This window comes from Mesocricetus auratus, unplaced genomic scaffold (genome assembly GCF_017639785.1).
Source record: "Mesocricetus auratus isolate SY011 unplaced genomic scaffold, BCM_Maur_2.0 Super-Scaffold_100013, whole genome shotgun sequence".
Taxonomy (NCBI): Eukaryota; Metazoa; Chordata; class Mammalia; order Rodentia; family Cricetidae; genus Mesocricetus; species Mesocricetus auratus.
Genome location: NW_024429196.1, coordinates 69,427,176 through 69,449,232, shown reverse-complemented (window position 1 = coordinate 69,449,232; position 22,057 = coordinate 69,427,176). Strand labels below are relative to the sequence as shown.

The 22,057-nt window shown below is 47.2% G+C and overlaps 1 long non-coding RNA gene across 1 annotated transcript; it reads left to right on the top strand.

Annotated features, from left to right (window-relative positions):
* The first annotated feature begins 31 nt into the window (after nt 1-31).
* On the top strand, nt 32-13,312 carry LOC121143644. Its single transcript, XR_005880923.1, has 2 exons — nt 32-1,701; nt 12,874-13,312. It is a non-coding gene; the product is annotated as an uncharacterized LOC121143644 (long non-coding RNA).
* Nucleotides 13,313-22,057: the final 8,745 nt, after the last annotated feature.

Genomic DNA, 22,057 nt, shown 5'->3' with positions numbered 1-22,057 from the left:
ACAATTGAGTCCAAAAACTGGCTCAGGCACTCCAGGGAGTAAAAACGGCTCTCTGTGGTCCCCTGTCCACACCAGAATGAAGCTCCTCCCATCTGCCTCCACTGTCTCCACTCTGCCCATCCCTAGATGGCTTAGCATCAGGCCCCTCCACCTCCTCTCCTCCACTTCCTCTTACTTCCTCTTGGGCTTTGGAAGCATAGCCCTGAGTGGTTTCTATTGGGAGTTAGTGGCAGCCGGCCCTCGCCCTGGTTTCTCTCCTCTTATTTTTGAGCCTGACTGAATTGTCCCATCTCTGAACCCTCTGTGTCCTCTTCCAGTTTCAGGCAGGTTTTGAAAAACTCAAGATTGGCCCTGGAATCTGGAGTCTGAGACACCAAGACCACTCACACGGTCAATTCCCCAGTCACCAAATCTATTTTTATTGCCAGTAAGCCACTTCAGGTCAAGCTGAGCAGAGGGGGCTCATTTTCAACATGAAGGCCTTAATTCTAGATGTGGAGAGTCAGGAGACATATGCAGACTTACCCTCACTCCTTCCCACAGGTGTGCCCCTCTCCCGCCCCCCCCCCCATCCCTCAGTTCCTTGGACTCTGGCCAGGGCTGTTTCAAGCCGCCCAGTCGAATGCCTGCAATGATTCGTGCCTGCTGGGAATGAGGCCCCCAAGGGCTAAAAGCTTTGCCTGGCACCAAAGGCTGAAAGACAGTCTATGCCTTGATACACTCTTTCAGCTCGAGCCCCTGGCTCAGTCTTTTCCAAGTACATTCTTAAAGTCCGAGGGAACCTAAAGCCAATCTGAGAATAAACCCCCTTTAGGCGAAAAAATGTAAAGAAACGTCGTCAGGGACCCTTTGTTTAGAAATTTTGCATTGGCAGGCTGGAAGGGGTTTCACCAGAAAAGGGGTTCCCCCCTGCCACATGGAGGACACGGAAAGAAGGGGAGTCCCCACTAGAGGTGCAGCCTCTGAGTCTTAAACCGGACACCCGCCAGGGCCTCCCGCCATCGCCTAAGCGAAAATCCCGGAAACTGGCCGCTCTGGGAGAGGCAGGCACCGTGGAAAAGGTGACCTCAGCGCCCCAGACCAACCACCCTCCCGGGTGGCCTGGCAATAGGGACTCCAGGCAGCAGGGGGTCCTCGGCGGTGCAATTTCCTCGCCAAGAGGGGGCCCTCGAGCTGAAACGTCCCCTTTCCTACTTGCGAGCCCGAAGGATCCCAGGGCTTCAGCCGGCCGTGCCGGGTAGAAGAGAGGAATGGGTTACCCGATGAAACAGCCTACCCCCAGAGCATGAGTGTGAGATGGATTCCTACCACCTCCAGCCGCAGTTTCTTCCCCAAGCGCGCACAGGAGGGGCGGCATTCTGGAGCCGATCTACTCGGGAAGTGGTCCCTGAGCCACGAGGCAGATAGAGCAGCCCAAGGCCAGGTCAGTGGCCAGCATCAGGGTGCTTCTAAGTGGGGCTTCCCTCTAACCCTCTCCGGACCGTAAAGGTTTCTTTTTGTCTCCTTTCCCACTTGCAATCGATATGTTTCTTACTCGGCAAAATGAATTTGAGACCGCGAGTGGCTGCAAGGAAGATTTATGAAAATGCTCGCTTCACCTCTGGGTATTGACAACCACCCGGCTGGGATTCCGATTTCCTTCCCCAGTCCACAGCAAACTCTGAGCTTCCCCAAGTTCGCCATGCTCCCAGGGCGCTCTGGGTAAGTTTTCTTTCCAGGAATACCCTGGAGAACCCCGAATGGGGTTCGTTCATCTGGTATTTTCTTTCTCTGAGCCTGACTCCAGGCAGGTTTGCCAAGGAGGCAGTGGCGGTGGCCTTCGGGGAGGAGGCCGGCTTCAGCCTCAGATTCATCACGCTGAGCCGAGGTCGCCTGAACGTAGAGGGCAGCGCGTGGTCTGGGCACGCTGCCGTCCGCCCCCTGCACTTTGCTAGAAAGAGGTCATCAGATTGACTTCAACACACAAACCGTCGAGGATATAAAATTACGCGGTCCCCACACTCAGAGATTATATCTAAGTTGCTTTTTCGTTGGAGAGCCGATCTCCGTAATTCTTTGGTTAGTTCGATGTCCGTGTGGACTTTCGTTTTGAAATTTTTTCTGACTTCCTGGAACTTGGAGGTTGGTATGCATCCCCCTACCCCGCGCCCCGGATTTGGTCTTTGGAATTGGCTTCTTTTTATTTCGTAGGGTTTGTTGTTTAAGAATGTGCTTTCCTTTGGAAATTTAAGTTAGGATACATCTATGGGACTCCCCGAGGAAACGGTTCTCGGTGGTCAAGGTCCCTGGCAATCCTTCGCTGGTCCTGTCTCGTTTCACACCCACGGCTGCCCTTAGCGGCTTTCCGGTGCGACCTAGGATCTCAGAGTAGAAGTAAGAATCGGGTCACTGCCAAGACGAAGATGCAGCGGTCTCTGACTCTGCGGTTCCTTGGCCTGAGTGACTTGGGCAGCTCACACAGGCTCCACTAGGCAGCGAGTGCAGAACCCGGGAGACTGCACCCCGAGTAGAAGAGGTCTGAACCCCACGGAGTGCGGGCTAGGGAGCTCAGTCGCTTTGGGCTGAGAGGCAGGCTTCAAGGTGAAATGTCCCGGAGGAACATTCTAGGCCCCCTGCGGGCAGGTGCCGGGTCACCGCGCTGGCACCCGGGGTCTGTCAAAATCCTAGAGGCTCTAGTCGCCGCGGTTAGGTTCAAAAGCAGCAGAGTGGCCTTCCACGAAAGCCTCTTGCTGCGGAAAAGATGAGGCCCCAGAAAGTTGGCCGCTCAAAGACAGAGGAGGCAAGGCGAGCTGGAAAACGCCCCTGCGTTTACTCCCTTCCTTTCGTTTTTTCTTTCTCCTCTATCCATTTCCCCCTCTTATTTCCCCAACTCTACCACTCAATCCCATGCACCTTTCTGTTTCTTTACCTCTGGATGACTAAGTCATAGTTACCCATTCTCTCTAACAGCAAGAGGAGGGGGCATCACAAAGGCCTTTGCCTCCAGATGCAGACATCTAGGTTTTTAAAGCTTCTAATACTGGATTAACCACACGGAGCCCCTGAAGGGTTCTCTAGCTTGTCTATGGGACAGGGTCTCCTTATAGCCTGGACACCCCGGGGAGTCAGCCCTGGGGTGAGAGGTGGGAGTCCAGGCCCTAGGCTATGTGCCGGTGCCGGTGCCCTTGCCCGTTAGCCGCATTGCCCTCGCTGGAAGAGCTCATGTTTGCATGGTCCTTACTGATAGCATTCTAGATACAAGTCTGGTCAGGGAAAGGGATGCAGGCGAGGGGAGCCCCGTTGGCGGTATCGGTTGCTCTTCCCTTCTAGGAACACCTCAGATGCCTTGGGAGGACATTGTCAGTCCTTGCAAAATTTTTGCCTTAGTCAGGAATTTGGGTCCTACCTGAGCTGTGAAGAAGACTTAGCTGCCCCATTATTCAGTTCTAAGTCCCGGACCAACCTCCTACCATGAAAAAGGCTGCCCTTCAGAACTGACAGAGGTATTCATGCCAGGTCTGTGGGTGGTGCTACCTCCACAGGCCCTTAGCTTTCCTGGGTCCTGTCTCCTCACATCACACTTTTCTATACCCGAGAGCCATGTTGCTCTGACTGGCCTCAAATTCACTGTGGTGACAGGGATGGTCTTAAAAACCAGGCTTAACTGATCACATGTCACCTCACTGGGTACCAAGGACCCCTCACTCAATTTCATAGCTCATTTTCCCAAATTAAACACACACACACACACACACACACACACACACACACACACACGTGCAAGCGAACAAAAAACCAGAAAGGGGCAGGTATTTATTTATTTTTGGTTTTTGAGACAGTCTTCTGTAGCCCAGGTTGGTCTTGAACTTGAACTTGCTGTGTGGCTGAGATTGACTCTGGGCTGGAATCACAAGTGCCTGACCAGACCATTAGGGGACGGGTCTCCCTTGAAGACTTTCCTGCCCACTCTAAACAGTCTCCAGCAGGAAGCAAAAGCCTTTTAAGGAGTCAGACAAGTTACAAAAAAACAAAACAAAAAGACTTATGCTTTTCATGTCACGTGGCCTGATGCAGAGCGGCTTCAGCCCTGCTTCAGTCCAGCTTGTTTGTGTGCCCTGAAATTTGACTTGGACACAATTTTAACATGTGAAATGTTATTCTCATCTTGAATTTTTTTCAACTGCTGAAAAGTGTAAGGTCCATTTTAGGCTTATCTGCCTTATGAAATCAGGCAGAGGATCACCATCCACCAATTCCTGGGCTAGAATAAATTCTTCTGATTGCAAAACACAAACACTCATGCTCAGAGGGCCATCTTAGCTTTAAAAAATTGTTTGGTAGTTCTGCTCATTCCCAGGGAAGCACCTGCTTGTTCAGCCATGCCTTTACAAACCAAGTCCTAGGAAGGATCCCCTCGGCCTGTCTCTGGATTGTCAGCAATTTAAAAATGCTCTTTCTGAGAATTCCATGTCCAAACACTGAGCCAAATGAGGTTTCAGTTAGAGTCTGCCTATGTAGATCAGGCTGGTCTTGAACTCACAGAGATCCATCTGCCTCTGCCTCCCAATATCTTCTTTAAAAAAAAAAGATTGCTATTTAATGTGCATTGGTGTTTTACCCATTTGTATGTCTGTGAGGGTGTCAGATCTCCTGGAACTGGAGTTACAGACAGTTGTGAGTTGCCATGTGGGTGCTAGGATTTGAACCTCAGTCCTCTGAAAGAGCAGTCAGTACTCTTAACCACTGAGCCATCTCTCCAGGGCTTGCCCCCCCATATCTCCTTTTTATTTTTTCCTTTCCCCCCTGTCTCTGTTTGTGTCTTACGTAGCCCAGGTAGGGCTACACTATGCAGCCAAGGTTAGCCTCAAACTCCTGGTCCTCCTTCTCTGCTTCTTAAGTGCTGGGATTACAGGCATTCACTGCCAAGTCCAGTTTCAGGGTCATTTTCTTAATCAATTCTCTCTCTCTCTCTCTCTCTCTCTCTCTCTCTCTCTCTCTCACACACACACACACACACACACACACAAACCCACAAACAACAAAAAAACTTTGGAGTTAAGCTATTTACCCTGCCTTCCATCTCCTTGCACACTTGTTGTGACAGGGTGCTCATTCTCTTCAGTGGCAGCCCTGGCAGTGTTCTGAGTGACCTGAAGCATCAGTCTTGGGGAAGGCCACCACTGAGGAGGGAGTTTCCCATCCAGGCCACATCCTTTCCCATCTCCCTCACTTCCATCTAAATCCCCTCCAGCTGCTGAAACATAGACGGACAGGGGGCTGTGGCCCGGACTTGCTGGGAGTTTCCCAAGCCCTGAGCCTTTGCAGCTGCCAAGTGACAAATTTTTGCAAGGAATATGGGAAGGGAAAGAATATGACAGAAGAGTGGCTATTATAAATGTGAAGCCAGCTAAGAGTTTTTCCAGGAAGTCTTGCTCAGAAGTGGCCTCATTGCTCCACCCCCTCATCTTCCGGGGCTCTTCTGCCCTCTGCTGGCCACACACTGTCTGAACTGGACTCACCGGGAACAGCTTTCCTTAGGAAAAGGAAAACCAAAATGTTTGAGCACTGAACTGAGCACGGGAGCCTAAAAAAGCCCAGCTTCTGGATACAAATGGCTTGGGGATTGCCAGGAGCCAGGGGTGGGGAGTGTGTGTGTGTGTGTGTGTGTGTGTGTGTGTGTGTGTGTGTGTGTGTGTGTGATATCTATGTGTTCATGTATACACTGATAAACATGGAGGCTAGAGGTCAATATTGTGTGTCTTTGTCTACTGAACTGCATCTTATTTTTGTGACAGTTGCTAACTGAACCTGGGGCTCCCCAGTTTGGCAAGACCAGCTGGCCAATGACCTCCAGCACCCCCTGGTCTCTTTCTAGGATTACAGGTGTCACCACCTGTGTTCTGGAGATTGACCTTGACTCCTCGTGCTTCTGCTCAATTTCTTTATTGACTGAACCATCTCTCCAGCCCTAGTTCTCGGTGGAAACATCTTTAGACATCATGTGTTTAGCTATTTTATGTGTGTGACTGTTTTACCTGCATGTGCTTGCGTCACCTGAACACTTGGTGTCCGTAGAGGCCAGAAGATGGTGTTGGAGCCCCTACAGCTGGAGTTACATGCAGTTGTGAGCCAACATGTGGGTGCTAGGAGCCAGTCCTGGGTCTTCAGCAAGAGCAGTGAGTGCTCTTAATCTCTGAACCATCTCTCCAGCGGCCCCCTAAGTAAAAAAAAAATTTTAAAGAAAAACAACCGAGGCCATTCTTTCCCTGGCCATGCTCTGTTTAATCTGCTCTCAGAGAGCACAGCCCAGATGCTGAGATGGACCAGGAGCTTGAAGGGATGACACAAGGTTGTGGGCATGGCAAGGCAGGAGCCAGCTTCCCATGTGCGCTGCACAGAGTAGCTCAAAGTCCGGGTTACTTCCAGAAGCACATGAAAACGTCTGGCTTTTTCAGCAGGGTATTCATGCTCCAAGCAATGCCAGACTCAGGAGCTTCCCTTGTTCCCACAATGCCTCTTCTAATCTCATAAGTCCCCCTCTGGGAAGTTGCACCCCACCCCCGTGTGCATGTGGTTGTGTGTGTGTGTGTGTGTGTGTGTGTGTGTGAGAGAGAGAGAGAGAGAGAGAGAGAGAGAGAGAGAGAGAGAGAGAGAGAGAGAGAGAGAGAGAGAGAAATGAGAGAGAATCCCAATATTTATCTCAGGTTGGTCCCCAACTTGTGATCCTTCTGCCTCAGTCTCACAAGTACTGAGATTACAGGTGTGTGCAAGACAGACACTGTTACCCTTAGTTTGCAAACAAGACTACTACAAGGAGGCATGGGAGGTGGTGACCATTTGCTGAATACCACAGTGCTACCTTCTGACTCCACACCAACTTTCCCTCATCCCCCAAAGCTACTGAGGTTCAGTCCTGAAGCACAAGCTACCCAGACGTCTCTACCACTGTGTTCCACACACTCCATGTGTGGTTCCCAGATCCGAATTCAGCACCATGAGCCTCACCTCATGCTGAGTTGGTATGGGCTCGAGTAGCCGTTCCCCCCTGAGTTTCACGACCTGACCATTGAACAGGGAGGGTTTGCAAGGACCGAGGAGGCAGCTCATACAGCAGGGTAAGCATCACCATCCAGAGGGCAAGATGCTGTGGCTTAGGATACCCCGAAAATGCACCTTTCCCACGGGCAAGCCCCTGGTTTTGTCCCTTCCCTGTCCCACCACATTTCTGTCTCGGAGAAGAAGGCTTCCATAGAAGACTGCACAGCTTGTGGGGAAGTAGAAAACTGTGCCCAACAAACAGTTCTACTGATTACTCCCTCCTGTTCCCGTAGGAACAAATGGGGTTGGCAAGAATATTATCTTAAGCTCTTTAGTGTCTGTGTGCTCCTTTCTGAGACGATCAGCAACCTGTGGGAGAGAAGGAGGAACCACATTCTGTCTTTGTGCTTTCCATTCAAAACCCACTTTACATCAGAAAGTCACTGGCTTGCTATCCTATCTCTGCTGCAGGTCTATTGAAGCAGGGAAGTTCGTGTAGCAGGCTAACTCTGAGGTTGCCCCCTGGTGTCCATTTCATGCATAACCTATCAGATTGAAGGTAAAGGAAGGTGTGACTTACCAGTGTTGTAGGAGTTCACGCTATGGTAAATGTGAATGTGACCAAGCCTTTAGATAACTGACTGAATTTATGAAAAAGGGAGATGGTCTTGGATTGACCTAATTGAATGATGCCTTTAAAAGGCCTTAGGGGTCTTCCTGAGGCCTTGGAGAAGTAGCTTAATGGCCAGAACCCTGGAGCAAGGAATCGGAGTCTGCCACCCACCCAAGTAATCTCAGAAGCAGATACTTCCTTGGTTGAGTGGAGGCCACAGCAGGGCAGACATTTTGACTTCAACCTCATGAGAACAGCAGGTAACTCAGTAGATCCTGTCTGGTAGGATGCCCCAGACAGCTCTTTGTCACCACCAACCAGGAACAAACCTCCGCATTGCCACATCAGTAAGCCAGCCTGATACTGGGGGCCAAGACCTCTGTCCCGGTAACACCTGCCACTACCTGGGGAAGCCCCCTTGCCAGGCTGACGGGTGTGGAAAGGGACTGTGTGGTATTAACAGGATTCATGCTGTGGCCATCCCAGAGTCTTGCTGTCCATCAGCTACCGTCTTACCATGACAGAGAGTGACTCAAAGCCAGATGTGGTGCTCCAGTATTCTGGAGGCTGAGGCAGGGGGATTTCATGGAGTTCAAAGTCAGCCTGGGGAAAGACAGGAGTACCTAGCCAAATCAGTCAAACAACATAAAAACAACTACCCAGAGGGGTCATTGTAAGAGGTGGAGTGTTCCTAACCTAGGCAGGCCCTGAACTGGAATGCCATTGACACCCAATCAAGCAGCAGAGGCCACCAGCAAGGGTGCAGACCAAGGTGGGCTGACGGATCCGATAGATCTGTTGCTTTCTCTTGTTCCTGTGAGGGTTTTAACGGGTCTGGGCTCCGGGAGGTGGGAACAGTGTGCATAAAATTTGGTCCTGAGACAGTTGCTTGGCCCCTGGCCTGGCATCGGCTGTGTGGGTCCTGCCCCTGATACATCCACCTTCGGGCTACAGGCTCTACTCGTAGAAGGCCTCCCTCTTTCTCCACGACAGGCTTCAGTGACCCATCCCAGACTCTCACTGGATGCTTGGAGGCTCTCAGAGGCTCCCGGGGCTGGGTCCAAGCCCCCACCAAGATCTGCTGAGAGGCCTGAGGATTGAAGGCACAGCCCAGGAGGAACTGGACTTGGCTTTACTGTGGCCAGCCTCTACTTTTTCTAGAGGACAGGCTGTGGGAGTTGGTTGGCTCCTTTCACCCTGTGAAGTGACTTTACCGCAGAACCCACCATCCACCTTACTTTTTTGAGCCAGGGTGTCTCACTGAACCCGGAAGTTGCCGTTTCAGACTGCCTGCCTGCCAGCCTCTTGCCTTCCACGTCTGGGGTACCACGTGGACCATGGCGCCTGGCTCTTATGTGGGTGCTGAGGATATGAAATCGGGCCCTCATTTTACTGACTGTGTCACCCCCCAAACCCTGAAGTAGAATTAACATTAACCCAGTGAACACCCTTCAACCTGTCATAGCCTCTCTTTGCCCAGACACAGGGCAAGATCTGAGGGGAAGGAATCTGGGTCCCCAAGTCACCACGTGGTGACCTCTCCCTCATACCAGCAGTGCACACATCACACAAGCAACAAACAGCCTTGAATTTAGCTGCGGGGAATAGGGCTTATCTGTTAAAGCTGCCAGCACTGTTCCACCCATTGTAATGAGCCAGCCTTTCAAATTTGCCATTTGAGCTTGAGATGTGAGCGTAGACACCAGCAGGGAAGACCCTGCCCAGTAAAAGTGAAGACAGACTGAAGACAGTGCTTCTGGGAGGGAGGAGGCGGGAGGGAGAGGACAGTAGGAGTAAGGGGAGGAGTCAGAGGCAGGTCTGACACACTGTAGGTTTAAACAGCACAGTGATAGCAGCTTTAGGAGAGGCAAATGCCACACTGCCTGCCTGGAGCAGTTCCAAGGGCAGTGGAGGACAGAGATATTGAAAAGGCTGGAAATTTTAAAACAGAAATTTATCCTGCAAAGAAAGAGGTCTAGAAATTGCAGAAGGACTCACGGCTTCTTTGCCAGAGCAATTCCTTCAGGGGAGGTAGGGTGGAGAGAGTTGGAATCCATCAGCCTGATAACATGTGATTGTGGGCAGAAGGCCACATGCCAGGGTCCTCTGCTCTGGGGCCACTCTAAAACCAAACTTATGAGCCGGGCGGTGCTGGCACAAGCCTTTAATCCCAGCACTTGGGAGGCACAGGCAGGCAGATCTCTGTGAGTTTGAGGTCTACAGTGTAAGTTCCAGGACAGCTAAGATTACACAGAGAAACCCTGTCTTGAAAAACAAACAAAATACACAAAACAAAAACAAAATTATGACACATCAAGAATCAAAAGAATCAAATTGTTCTGCAGATAAACTGCCTGTAGCCAGACCAATGGAATAGTTTCTAAATAATATAATAATGTTTATAACTGAATAGCTCCAAACTTGGGGTGTCAGTTGGGAGACCTGGGCAGTCTATGGAGCCTCTGGCAGTGGAACCAGTATTTATCCCTAATGTGCAAATGGGCTTTGGGAGCTCATTCCCTATGTCCCTATGGACGGATTGTCTCTCAGGGGTAGGGGGGTGTAGGGGGCTTAGGGGGGTGTCCTGCCTCAAATGATGTGACAGACTTTGATGATTCCCCACGGAAGACCTTACCCACCCTGAGGAGTGGAAGAGGGGTGGGATGGGGGGGCTGATGGGGGGAATGAGAGGATGGGAGGGAGAAGGAACTGGGATTGTTTTTAATTTAAATAAAAAATTTTAAAAAATAACTGAATAACATGGAACTTAAATGGCCAGTATCCAGTTGCAAATTACCAGGTATGCAGAGAAACAATAAAATATGAGCTGTAACTGGGCCAAACAACAACAGAAATCAGTCATTGAAAACAGACTGAAAAATAGCAGAGGCAATGAAACTAGCAGACAGGATCATTAAAACAACTACTGAGCCGGGCGTTTTGGCACACATCTTTAATCCCAACACTCGGGAGGCAGAGGCAGGTGGATCTCTGTGACTTCCAGACCAGTCTGGTCTACAGAGTGAATTCCAGGACAGCCTCCAAAGCTACACAGAGAAACCCTGTCTCGAAAAAACAAACAAACAAAAAAAAACCCAAACAAACAAAAACAAAAAACAATTATTGAAAATCTTATAAGTATGGGAAAGGATATAAATAAATAAAAATATTATGAGGTGAAGTAGAAAATATTAGCAAGACTCAAGTAGAATTTGTTGAGGTGAAAAAATTAAATCATAAAAATAGCTACCTCCCCCAAAAATCCACAAAGAAGAAAAACAGGAGCAAAGCCTGTATTTTGAAAGTAATTCAATAGACTTGACTCTGCAGAGATGCTCAGTGGTTAAGAGCACTTGTTGCTCTTGCAGAGGACCACGCTGCGTTTCTCACACCCATTTGGTGGCTCAAAACCATCTCCAAGTCCAATTCCAGAGGCTCCAACACCCTCTTCTGGCCTTAGTGGGCATACATATAGTGCACAGATACACAGGCAGCTAAAACATCCATACTCATAAAAGAAAAATAACTCTTTAAAAGACTATTAAAAAGTAACACAGGAGACTCATATCTAACCACACAGAGAGTTACATTACATGTAAGTGGCTTAAACACACTAAAAGGTGAAAATAGAGATATATGTAGATAATTAGGCAAAACTCAACAATGTGCTTTCTACAACAAACTCTTTTGAATAGAAAAAGATAGATACATTAGTAGTTAAAAATAAAAAAAATCCAACACAAATCCCAGAGCAAAGCAGAGAAACATAAAAAAAATCCCTTATAACTGAAGATTTAAACCTTAGCTGCTCAGATCAATTGAAAGAACAAGTTTGTCAAAAGAAAATAGAAACCAGTAAGCATATGGAATTATCTGGAAAGATAATTCAGTTGGTGAACTGCTTGCTGCATCCATGTAAAAAGCCAGTCATGGTGGCCCATACTGATAATCCTGGCACCTGAGTGGGAGAGAACCGAGAGTCCAGCCTGCCCAGCTTAATCAGTAAACTTCAGATCCCAGAGAAAGATCTGCCTCAAAAACCAAGGTTGTGGTGGGAGATGGCTTAGTCAGTAAAGAACTTGCTGGGTACACAGGACCTGAATTTGGATCCCCAGCAATTACGAGGAAAGCTGAGCAATCCCAGGGCTGGGGTGGGAGAGATGGGAGGATTCCTGGAGCTCCCTGGCCAACTAGTCTAGTGTCTGGCCAGTGAGCCCGTCAGTGAGCTAGTAGTCAGTGAGCTTCATGCTTAGTGAAATATATATAAAAAAGGTGGAGAGTGATAAAGAAAGACACCTGACATCAACCTATGTCTTCTGCATGTCCATGCACTCGTGTGCATCTTCACAGACATGTGCCTACATGTAGCAAGCACACACGCACACGCGTGTGCATACACACACACACACACACACACACGTCAAGGTGGATGATTCTAAGGAACAATATCTGAGGTTGACCTTGGCCTCCACCTGCGTATTTGTGCACATTTAGCTATGTAAACACATGTACACCTGTACATACAAATAATCCATGTGCACACTGAAAGAAAAATGAATTGAATACATGAATACCACTACTAGCCAATTTAACTAAATTAACATTTATAGAATATTTACTCAACAACAGCAACGCAAACATTATATTCGAGTGCACATAGACTAAATGCTGTGTAGAAAACTAAGTGTCAATCTATTTTTAAAACATTTTAGTCATTTAGAGAATGGTGTCTGACCACAGCTAAATTAAATTATAAATTAACAACAGAAAAGTGTTGGAAAAAATTCCACACAATGGAAATTATCCAACACACACACACACACACAAAATGAAAAAGTGAAAACAACACAAAATTTGTGGAACATGGAGTTGTAGGTACAGAAGTTATAGGTATGGGAGGTCCTAGGTTCAGTCCCTAGCACATCAAAATGCATGCATTAAAACACAAACATAAATGAAGTTAGGTTTGCTCAAAGCAGTGCTTTAGGAAGTGGCTTAGTGCATTGAACGACTTTCTAGGAAAAGAAAAAAACATCTAAAACCAATGCTCCAGGCTTTTATGAGTAGATTAGAAAAAAAGAGAAGAGGAAGTGAGAGACGGAAGGAGCCGATGAGGAACAGAGCAAAGGGTAGGGGTGGGGTCGGTGGGAGAGCCCTCGCCTGACACAGGCAGGGGCCCAGGCTTGAGCCTGTGCACTGGACAGGGGGACAGCAAAACAAAACAGACTTCAATTCCCCCTCAGTTAATCAGCTGTAAGGAGCAGCATGAGAAGTCCGAAGGCCCATACTTGGGGAGAGAAGACAGATGAATGGTGATCAGTGTTGGAGAAGCCGAAGTCACCTGCTTAAGCTACGTCACCTTTCTCGAGTGCCAGGTCCATTTCTTGTACACCATTAACAGTTGTGGTGGTTAGTTTCAATTGCCAACTTGCCATCAACGAGGGATGGTTTTGATTGCCTTAAGCGAAGACCCAGCCTCAACACAGGCAGCATCGTTCCTTGGTTTAGGGCTTTGGACTGTACGAGAGTAGAGAAACCTCGTTGAAATCTAAGTATGCATGTTTTTATTTCTTTTCGCTCTTCACTATGGATATGACTAGTTGATTTGGGTTCCAGCCAACTTCCTGCAACAATGCATTTTAACCTGAATCTGTAAGCTGAAATAAACCCTTTCTGCTCAAACGTGCTTTTTGTCATAAAACTAGCATCTTATCACAGCAATGGAAATAGAACTATGACATTATTTGATGATAACTGCTATTGTGCCCACCAAGTATTATGAGTAAGCTGGCAGATAATGCCATTTTGTGATAGAAAGCTTTGGTAACATGACCACCTCTCATTCCATGGTTAAGGCATTCAGCCTCTATGGAGGTCCAGCAGAAAGTTTCCAAAAACTGGCCGGTCCATAAGCCCAGGACTCTAACTGTCCTGCTGAGTGCCAGAGGCTCACAGAGGTCCCACTTGACACCAACACATCAGCCACCACCATTTCTGCGGCATCACAGGCCGAGGGGCAGGAAGGGGCTCTGTTTTCATTCTTCATGGGACCTCGTGCTGCCAGCTCAATCAGGGTTTCTATTCTGAAAAGCCCACGCCCCCAGAGCCTGGACCGTCAAGAAAGCATTCTACTCTGACTGCCCTTATCCGGATCTTTCATCTGTTTCAAAGCGTCCTTTACCCATTAATTAAGTAATGAATTAATCAACAAAGTCATTGCCTAATTGCTTTTCATTTCTGGAAGCTTTCACAAATGTCAGGGGGGAAAATGACATTTTCAGCATTTGAACATACATCCCACAGCCTGAAGTTTGGAACTACAGAAGGTGGCTTCCTGCTAGGGAAGATCAGAATGAAGGGGTAGGGATATGAAAGACAGAAGGATGGTTTCTGGACCCGTGGCAGAATGTCACTGTTTGCAGCAGGCACCGTCTGCTCTCTCTGATTTGGTTCCAATAGGTACAAAGTTACCAAGGTTCTCCTCTTGGACATCCAGGTGACTGATCTTGGAGGTTAATTTCCCAGATCCTTATCTATGAAGTGGACATACACCTAGCATTTTCGAAGAAGCAGAATCATTATTATGTAAAAAACACTTTATAAGCTGCAAAGTGCAATTACACAGTCCTCTTTCAGGATGGACATTTAATTCAGGTTGGGGCTGAGGCTGGGGAGCAGCTTCCTGGAAGAACTAGTAACTCTGTGACATTGTAAAGGGTGCAGAAAGGAAGGGAGTGCATTCTAGACAAAAGAGGAGCCTGGGAAGAACGAGAGAGGGCTTAGTTTCTCTGACAAAGTGGTCAACATTTGCACAACTAGGGTTTAAGGAAGGGAAAGTGGGGATGGGAAGAGAGCGAATGAGCGAGACCACGAAGCCCCTTGAGACCACCTTAAGAGGTTTAGACTTGTTGTGGGAAAAGCTAAAAACTTTTGAAGAGTGAGTGGCATGAGTGCTAGACAGACTAAATAAAAGCAATCAAGACTAGGCAAAAGGATTATGCAGGCTGGTACAGTGACCTCACCAGCGGCTGAGACAAGGCAGTCGGAGCAAAAGTGGGGAAGATCATGTTAACTCAAATGGTACTGAGGAGGTCCAGTCTGCAAGCCAGGTGGTCAGGAAGCAGAGAGAAAAGGATGGAAGATGACGGGAAGGTTCTTAATGTGGCTAAGGGATCAAAAGCAGTGGTTAAATGTACTCAGAAGAGACAGTCTGTGTAGAGTGTAGTCTTCCTTGCCAGTCGACTGGGCCCTGCTACAGTTTCAGCCCCCAAATAACACACAAGACTCTATATTAATTATGAAGCTGTTGGCCATTTGCTTGGTTTCTTACTGGCTAGCTCTGACTTAAGTATTTAACCCATAATTGTTGATTTAAGTATTTCTCTTACCAGAGAAAAGAGTCCCGACCTCTTACTCTGGCGGTCTACATGGTGACTCTGCCTCTCTTTCCCAGAATCCTCCTTGACTCCTAGTCCCACCTATCTTGCTTCCCTATTAGCCAACAGTGCTTTATTCAACAACCAATAAGAGAGAGAGATTTACAGAATGACATCTCCCATCAAGTCTGGGGTTAGAGGACCAAGATCCACAACGTTAAAACAGTTTACACACTGCCTTGGGAGGTACCTGAGGGATAGGCAGAGGTATCTAACAGACTTAATGTAGAGTTCAGGAGTACAGGAGACCTTAGGCGGATAAACATGAAACCATTATTATACTACTGAGATCATTGACTTATCGCTAGTACGAAAGATACTTTACATCCAAGGGTTAGGGAGATGGCTTAATCAGTAAAGTACTTATCACACAAGCAGGCAACCTGAATTCATATCCCCAGAACACATATAAAAAGTGTCCGTAACCACAGCAGCGGAGACATAGAGACATGCAGAACGCTGGAGCTTCCTGGCTAGCCAACCTAGCCAAGTCAGTGCTTTCCAGTCAGTGTGAGACACAGCCTCAAAAAGTAAGAAGGAAAGTGACCAAAGAGGCCAGTCTTTACTTCTGGCCTCCACACCCAAGTTCACACGCCTACATGCTTACACACACATTTTAAAAACTGAAATAAAAAATAAATGATACTTTATGTCTATAGGGTTTCAAGCTTCACACACTTCCAGTCCAATAAGGAATTGCAATGGCTAAATTACATTGTAAGGATTCCGCATATCATTTAAATCTTCATTTTGCATGAAATCATGCTCCAAAACCCTGAGGTAATGGTCACTCTAAGGAAACTGTAGCCTAGGCATGCTTTTCAAGGACAAGGAAACATCAGTAATAATGTCTGGTGTCATATAACACTGTGGAACCTCCACATTCACCTTAAAATCTTGTCTGCTCAGGCCCGTTGTTTCCTGTTCTGGTCCTCACGGGAAGTAAAGTCTCGCTGTTTGCCTCCATGATGATGCGACTTTAAACCCGTGGTTTAACTCTACATATATGAATGATAAACAGAAACTTGAGCTATCAGTAGATTTTCAGGTTTTAAATAATAATGTCTGCTCTTTACTATTTTCCCATGGTCTGAGAAAGGATCAAGAGAGTTAATGTGGTCCAGAGGTCTTCATGATGGAGACTGTAGCTGCCTTTAAGCCCATCACGTGGCCTTCTCCCTCTTGTCCACTCCTGTCTTGCCATTTTGGGCTCCTTTCCATGCCCAGAAGAACCCTGTTTTATCTTCTCTGATTGCTTCTTTATTATAACTACAAAAACACTGGCACACAATTTGGCCCCTTCCTTCCTCTTGGATCTTAGTCTCTATCTTTTTTCATATAAAGGCCGAACACAGTTAAGGTTAAACTCCTTAGTTTAGCTTGGATTTGTACTGGGTTATCAAAGATGTGAATGAGGAATCAGTGACTTTAATAAAACCAACCTTTTCTCATTAAAAGACTAAGTAAAGAATATGGTTTTTTTTTTTGGTTTTTCGAGACAGGGTTTCTCTGTGGCTTTGGAGGCTGTCCTGGAACTAACTCTTTCTTGTAGACCAGGCTGGCCTCGAACTCACAGAGATCCACCTGCCTCTGCCTCCCAAGTGCTGGGATTAAAGGCATGCGCCACCAATGCCTGGTAGTAAGGAATATTTTTAAAGTACCTACTTACCTGCTTCATTTTTAGAAGAGGAAATAATGCCAAAAGCAACTATTACTGTATAAAAGAGAGAATAAGAGGATTTACAATGTTAACTATGAAAACAACATATTTCCTTTTAAATGAAGCCATAACAGCTTATTAACCAAGATAGTTTTGTTAGAAAAAAAGAAATTAAAGTACATATTTGAGATATGCTGTTCAAAATAGGGGTCCATAAGGTGGCAGATGATCAATGGCACTCAGTAAAAGTTGGAAGCCGGTTGACTGAATACTAAGAGGCTGTGGCAAAGACCCATTGGCAAAACACATGCACTGACAGGCACATACCACAAGATGGTGCTGTTCTCAGAAAAGAATGCAATCGGTCCAAGATGGAAATCTCTCTACTCTGTTGTTCAGATAGAATACCCTTCTTTTAGAAACTCAGTTCTGATTTCTCAAGTTCTTAAGAATTTTCTCCATTAACGTCGTTATTCCTTTGACCTGGGATCTTTCTCAGTCTTTGCTCTCTCCCCCCCCTTTAACTCACATTTCTTTATCACCTAAAACCTCATTTCCCCAGAGAATCTCACCTCTCTGGACTAGGTTTGTTCTCATAGTGTACACCACCAGAACACCTAGTCCTCAGCTGGTATGTATGTATGTATGTATGTATGTATGTATGTATGTATGTATGCATATAAATGGTCTCGCTGGCTGCCCTGGAACTCACTATAGACCAGGCTGGCCTTGAACTCACAGAGAATCACCTGCCTCTGCCACCGAAGTGTGGGATCAAATGCATGTGCTACCACACTCAGCTACTGTGTTGTACTTAAGAAAAAATTTTAAATTAAAAATTATTTATATTTTATCTTATGTATACAGGTATTTTGCCTACATCCGTGTCTGTGCACTACTTGCATGCCTGGTGCCCTTGGAGGTCAGAAGAGGGTGACAGCTCCCCAGGACCTGGAGTGTCAGACAGTTGTGAGCAACCATGTGTGCATTGGGAATCAAACCCAGGTCCTCTGGAAGAGCAGCTAGAGCTCTTAACCGCTGAGCCATCTCTCTAGACCTTTCTTATGGGATTTCTGACTTCTAGATTAGTAAATAAAGAACCACATTGATATTTTTTGCAGTTCAAACCTATAAGCCAGCCCCATGAGTGAAGCCATGGCAGGTATTCAACACATATTTTTCAATGAATAGATTAATTGTAAACCACACAGCAGACAAATTATCTCTAAAGATTCTTCTAGACTGAAAAGATTTGGAAAAAAAGAAAGTCATCCAGTCAGGTGTTGGTGGCGCACGCCTTTAATCCCAGCACTCGGAAGGCAGAGGCAGGCGGATCTCTGTGAGTTCGAGGCCAGGCTGGACCGACAGCCTCCAAAACAGAGAAACCCTGTCTCGTAAAACCAAAAAAAGAAAGAAAGAAAGAAATTTAACCTATCAAAAAACACACAACAGGTTAACCCACAACTCCCAAGGTTAAGTGCCTTTCCTGACTCTACTCTGGCAAAGTGTGCATCATCTGGTATAATGATGGGAGATTAGCAGTGCTTCCATCTGTTTTTTTTGTTTGTTTGTTTTTGTTTTTACGAGACAGGGTTTCTCTGTTTTGGAGGCTGTCGGTCCAGCCTGGCCTTGAACTCACAGAGATCTGCCTGCCTCTGCCTCCCAAGTGCTGGGATTAAAGGCGTGTGCCACCAACGCCCGGCTTGCTTCCACCTGTTTGATAGTAATTGTGAAAACAGCAGAGCCAGCGTCTCGGGGAGCAGCCAATCAGAGTTACCAGGGTCTCCTCCTGGTGGTTGTCGATGGCGAAATGACTTCTGCCTAGACACAGCAGAAGTGTGGCTGGCGTTCCCACCTGAGCACAGCCCGTCAGGAAGATTGTACCATAATCTAGTTCTTTTTATTTGATGTTAATCTCAGCTTTCCTCAATTAAGTTTCCCTCAGCACTAAGCACTTGCCGTGGAGAGATCCGCACTGGGTGCTTGAAATAATACCAAGATGGGAGCAGCAGAGCTCTGTGTTCAAGGAGCCTGCAACCCAGCGAGTTTTGATCCAGAGCTGTGATCCTGTAACTCATGTTACGTTTAGAACAAAGTCATTTTTTAAATATTTTATTTATTTATTATATATACAATCTTCTGCCTGCATGCCAGCAGAGGGCATCAGAGCTCATTCAAGGTGGTTGTGAGCCACCATGTGGTTGCCGGGAATTGAACTCAGGACCTTTGGAAGAACAGTCAGTGCTCTTAACCACTGAGCCATTTCTCCAGCCCTTTTTTAGATTTTTTTTTTAAGATTTATTATGTATACAGTGTTTGCATGTACACCTGCCCGTCAGAAGAGGGCACCAGATCTCATTACAGATGGTTGTGAGCCACCATGTGGTTGCTGGGAATTGAACTCAGGACCTCTGGAAGAGCAGCCAGTGCTCTTAACCACTGAGCCATCTCTCCAGCTCCGAACAAAGTCATTTTTAAGTTAAATTTTTTTTTACCTTTTTCAAGACTGGGTTTTTCTAGCTATCCTCAAACTTGTTCCACAGACCAGGTTGACCTCGAACTCAGAAAACCACCTGCCTTTGCCTCCAGAGAACTGGAATTAAAAGTGTGCACCATCAAGCCTGGCATTAAGTTAATTTAAAAAATATTGTGAATGTGTGGAGGTCAGAGGCCAGCCTGTGGGAGTCAGTTCTCTCTCTCTCTCTCTCTCTCTCTCTCTCTCTCTCTCTCTCTCTCTCTCTCTCTCTCTCTCTCTCTCTCTCTCCTCTATGCGGGCTCTGGTGTTCGGTCAAATGCAGGCCCAGGCTTGAGAGCAAGCCTTCCTACAAGCTGAACCATCTCACCTTCAGGGTTTATTACGTTTGTTTGGTGGCTGCGGAGGGAGGGAGGGGGAGTCAGAGGACTCTTCGTAGACTTGACTCTCTCCTTTTACCAGGAGGGTCCCAGGGACTGAGCCCAGGTCTTCAGCCTTGGCAGCCAATGCCTTCACCGTTCCAGCCATCTCATCAGTCCTTGGGTGACTCCGACTCCTCAGGACAGACTAATGGGGTCTTGCACTGGGTGGCGGGAGGGGGGGGGCAACTGTCAAGAAGCCTGGGAAGCATGTAGTCAATATATTATCGATTTTTTCAGTAACAAAGGTAATCCTAAGTCCAGAAAGCCAAGCTCAACAATAGTTTCCTTCTGAGGGGCTGTGCACAAGATGAAATAGAGGTCGAAAGGTATGGGCTACACAGCTTGAACCTGGAGGCAGAATCTGGTCCAGAGGAGCGCTGCTTATAGATGCTCTCTCCATTCACCACCCAGTGTTTCGGGGGCATCCTCCCTGCCAGTAGCTCCCGTGCACGGAACACCCCTGGGCTCTGCATCAGGAGGGATGACCTGTACAGCCTCACTCCTTCTTGTGCCTTCCCGTGTGCTGTTCACTGTGTGGACTGCTCGGATGCCAATGACCTGGCAAATCCCTCAGCTTCAATCAGCCCGGGTGTTAGAACCGCTGATGGATGGCTTGTACTCCCTGCTCCGGGCGTCAGAAGCCACTGTGCAGTCACCGTCTATGTGGACACAGATCCCACATATACTTTAGCAGAGACCTCGGCACACATAGGAGGCTCGTTTCCCCACCTCAGTGCGTCTTCCATGGGACAGCTGTTGATGTCAGGGGTCAGAAACTCTTCATCCTCAACATCCGTGGCAGGGCACCCTAAAATATCATCTTACTTGTCACAGGGAACTACCGAATGACAGCCCACGAGGCCACCTGCTGACACTATTAGGTTGCATGCCATTCATTTGCTTAGGAATTTCAGGTGCAGGGTTTCCTTTCAATGTTTGCAAAAACGTGGCACTTAAGGTACTTTTTATTGATTCTTTGAGAATTTCACATAATGCCTTGTGATCATATTCACTCCATTCCCCCTCTGCCTCCTCCCTGGTCCACTCCCCCTTTCCTATCTTTCCACCTCTTTATTTCTTTAACAACCTATCAGATCCAATTTGTGCCGCCCATATACACTTGGGTATGGAGACAACCACTGAAGCATGGCCAACCAATCAGTGGTCAAACTGTAAATAAATGGACTGTCCCTCCCTGGAAGCTGTCAGCTGTCCATAACTTCAGTTAGAGGTAGGGGCTCATGAACCCCTTCCTTCTCCACGCTAGAATGCTCTCTGGATTGATCTGGTGCCAACAACCACAGTTGTTGTGAGTTCATGATTGTAGTGGTTCTGTCACGTCCTGAAGACACCTCAGCCCTGGTCCTTCCCAGCCTCTGGCTCTTACAATCTTTCTGCCTCCTCTTCTGTTATGGTCCCTGAGATGAAACATGACACTTTTAAGAATCTTAGAATTGGGGATAGGGAGATAGCTGAGCTGGTAAGGTGTTTGCATGCAAGCATGAGGAACGAAAGTTCGATCCCCAGGACTCTCATTAGAAGCAAACAAGCAAAAACAAAAAACTGGGCCTGGTGGCACACACTTGTAAAAGCAGCGCTGGAGATGCTGTGACAGGTGGAGCCCTGGGACTCACTAGCCAGCCAGCCTACTCTAAGGGGCAAGTTCTTAGGCCAGTGAAAGACCTTGTCTTAAAACAACAACAACATGGCTGATAGTGTCTGGGGAACAGGAACTGAGGTTAACCTAAATAACTGTATTTGGGAGAGGGCTCTAGGGATTGACTCCAAGAGCGTATGTTCACACACACACACACACACACACCTCAGTATCATCTGAGCTAGTGAGGACCTAAGAAATAGTGCAGAAATCAGGTGAAAACTAGAACCAGAAAAAGTGAAAGACTTGTGTCAAGTCCTAAGATTTAGCAAGAAAATCAAGGATTATTATTTTCTGTTACTGAATAAATTATTTCAGATTTAGAGGCTTAAAACAGCAATCACTCACTAGCCCACGGTTCTTCAGTCAAGGTCTCTCTTAGGTGACTCAGAAGGTCAGGGAGGCTGTTTCCACCTGGAGGCTTTGGGGAGGGCCCAAGCTCATGCTGGCTGGCAGGATTCGCTTCCTCCCAGTAGGAGGACCAAGGAACTGCTCCACTGCTGGGCTCTAGTCAAGGATTGCTCTCAGCTCTCAGAGGCCCTCTCCACGTCCAAGGCAAAAACACAGGCAGACTCTCTTTTGTTCTCTGAACCCCTGGTCCTTGCTGCCACTACCAGCAGGAGATCTCTCTACCTTTGAAAGTTTCAGATGATTGTGTCATGTTTACCCTGATAGTTTTTCTTTTTAAAAAAATCTTTACTTATTTTTACTGTATGAATGTTTTGCCTGTATGTATGTCTCCTTGCCACTTGTGGGCCTGCTCCCTGTGGAGGTCAGAA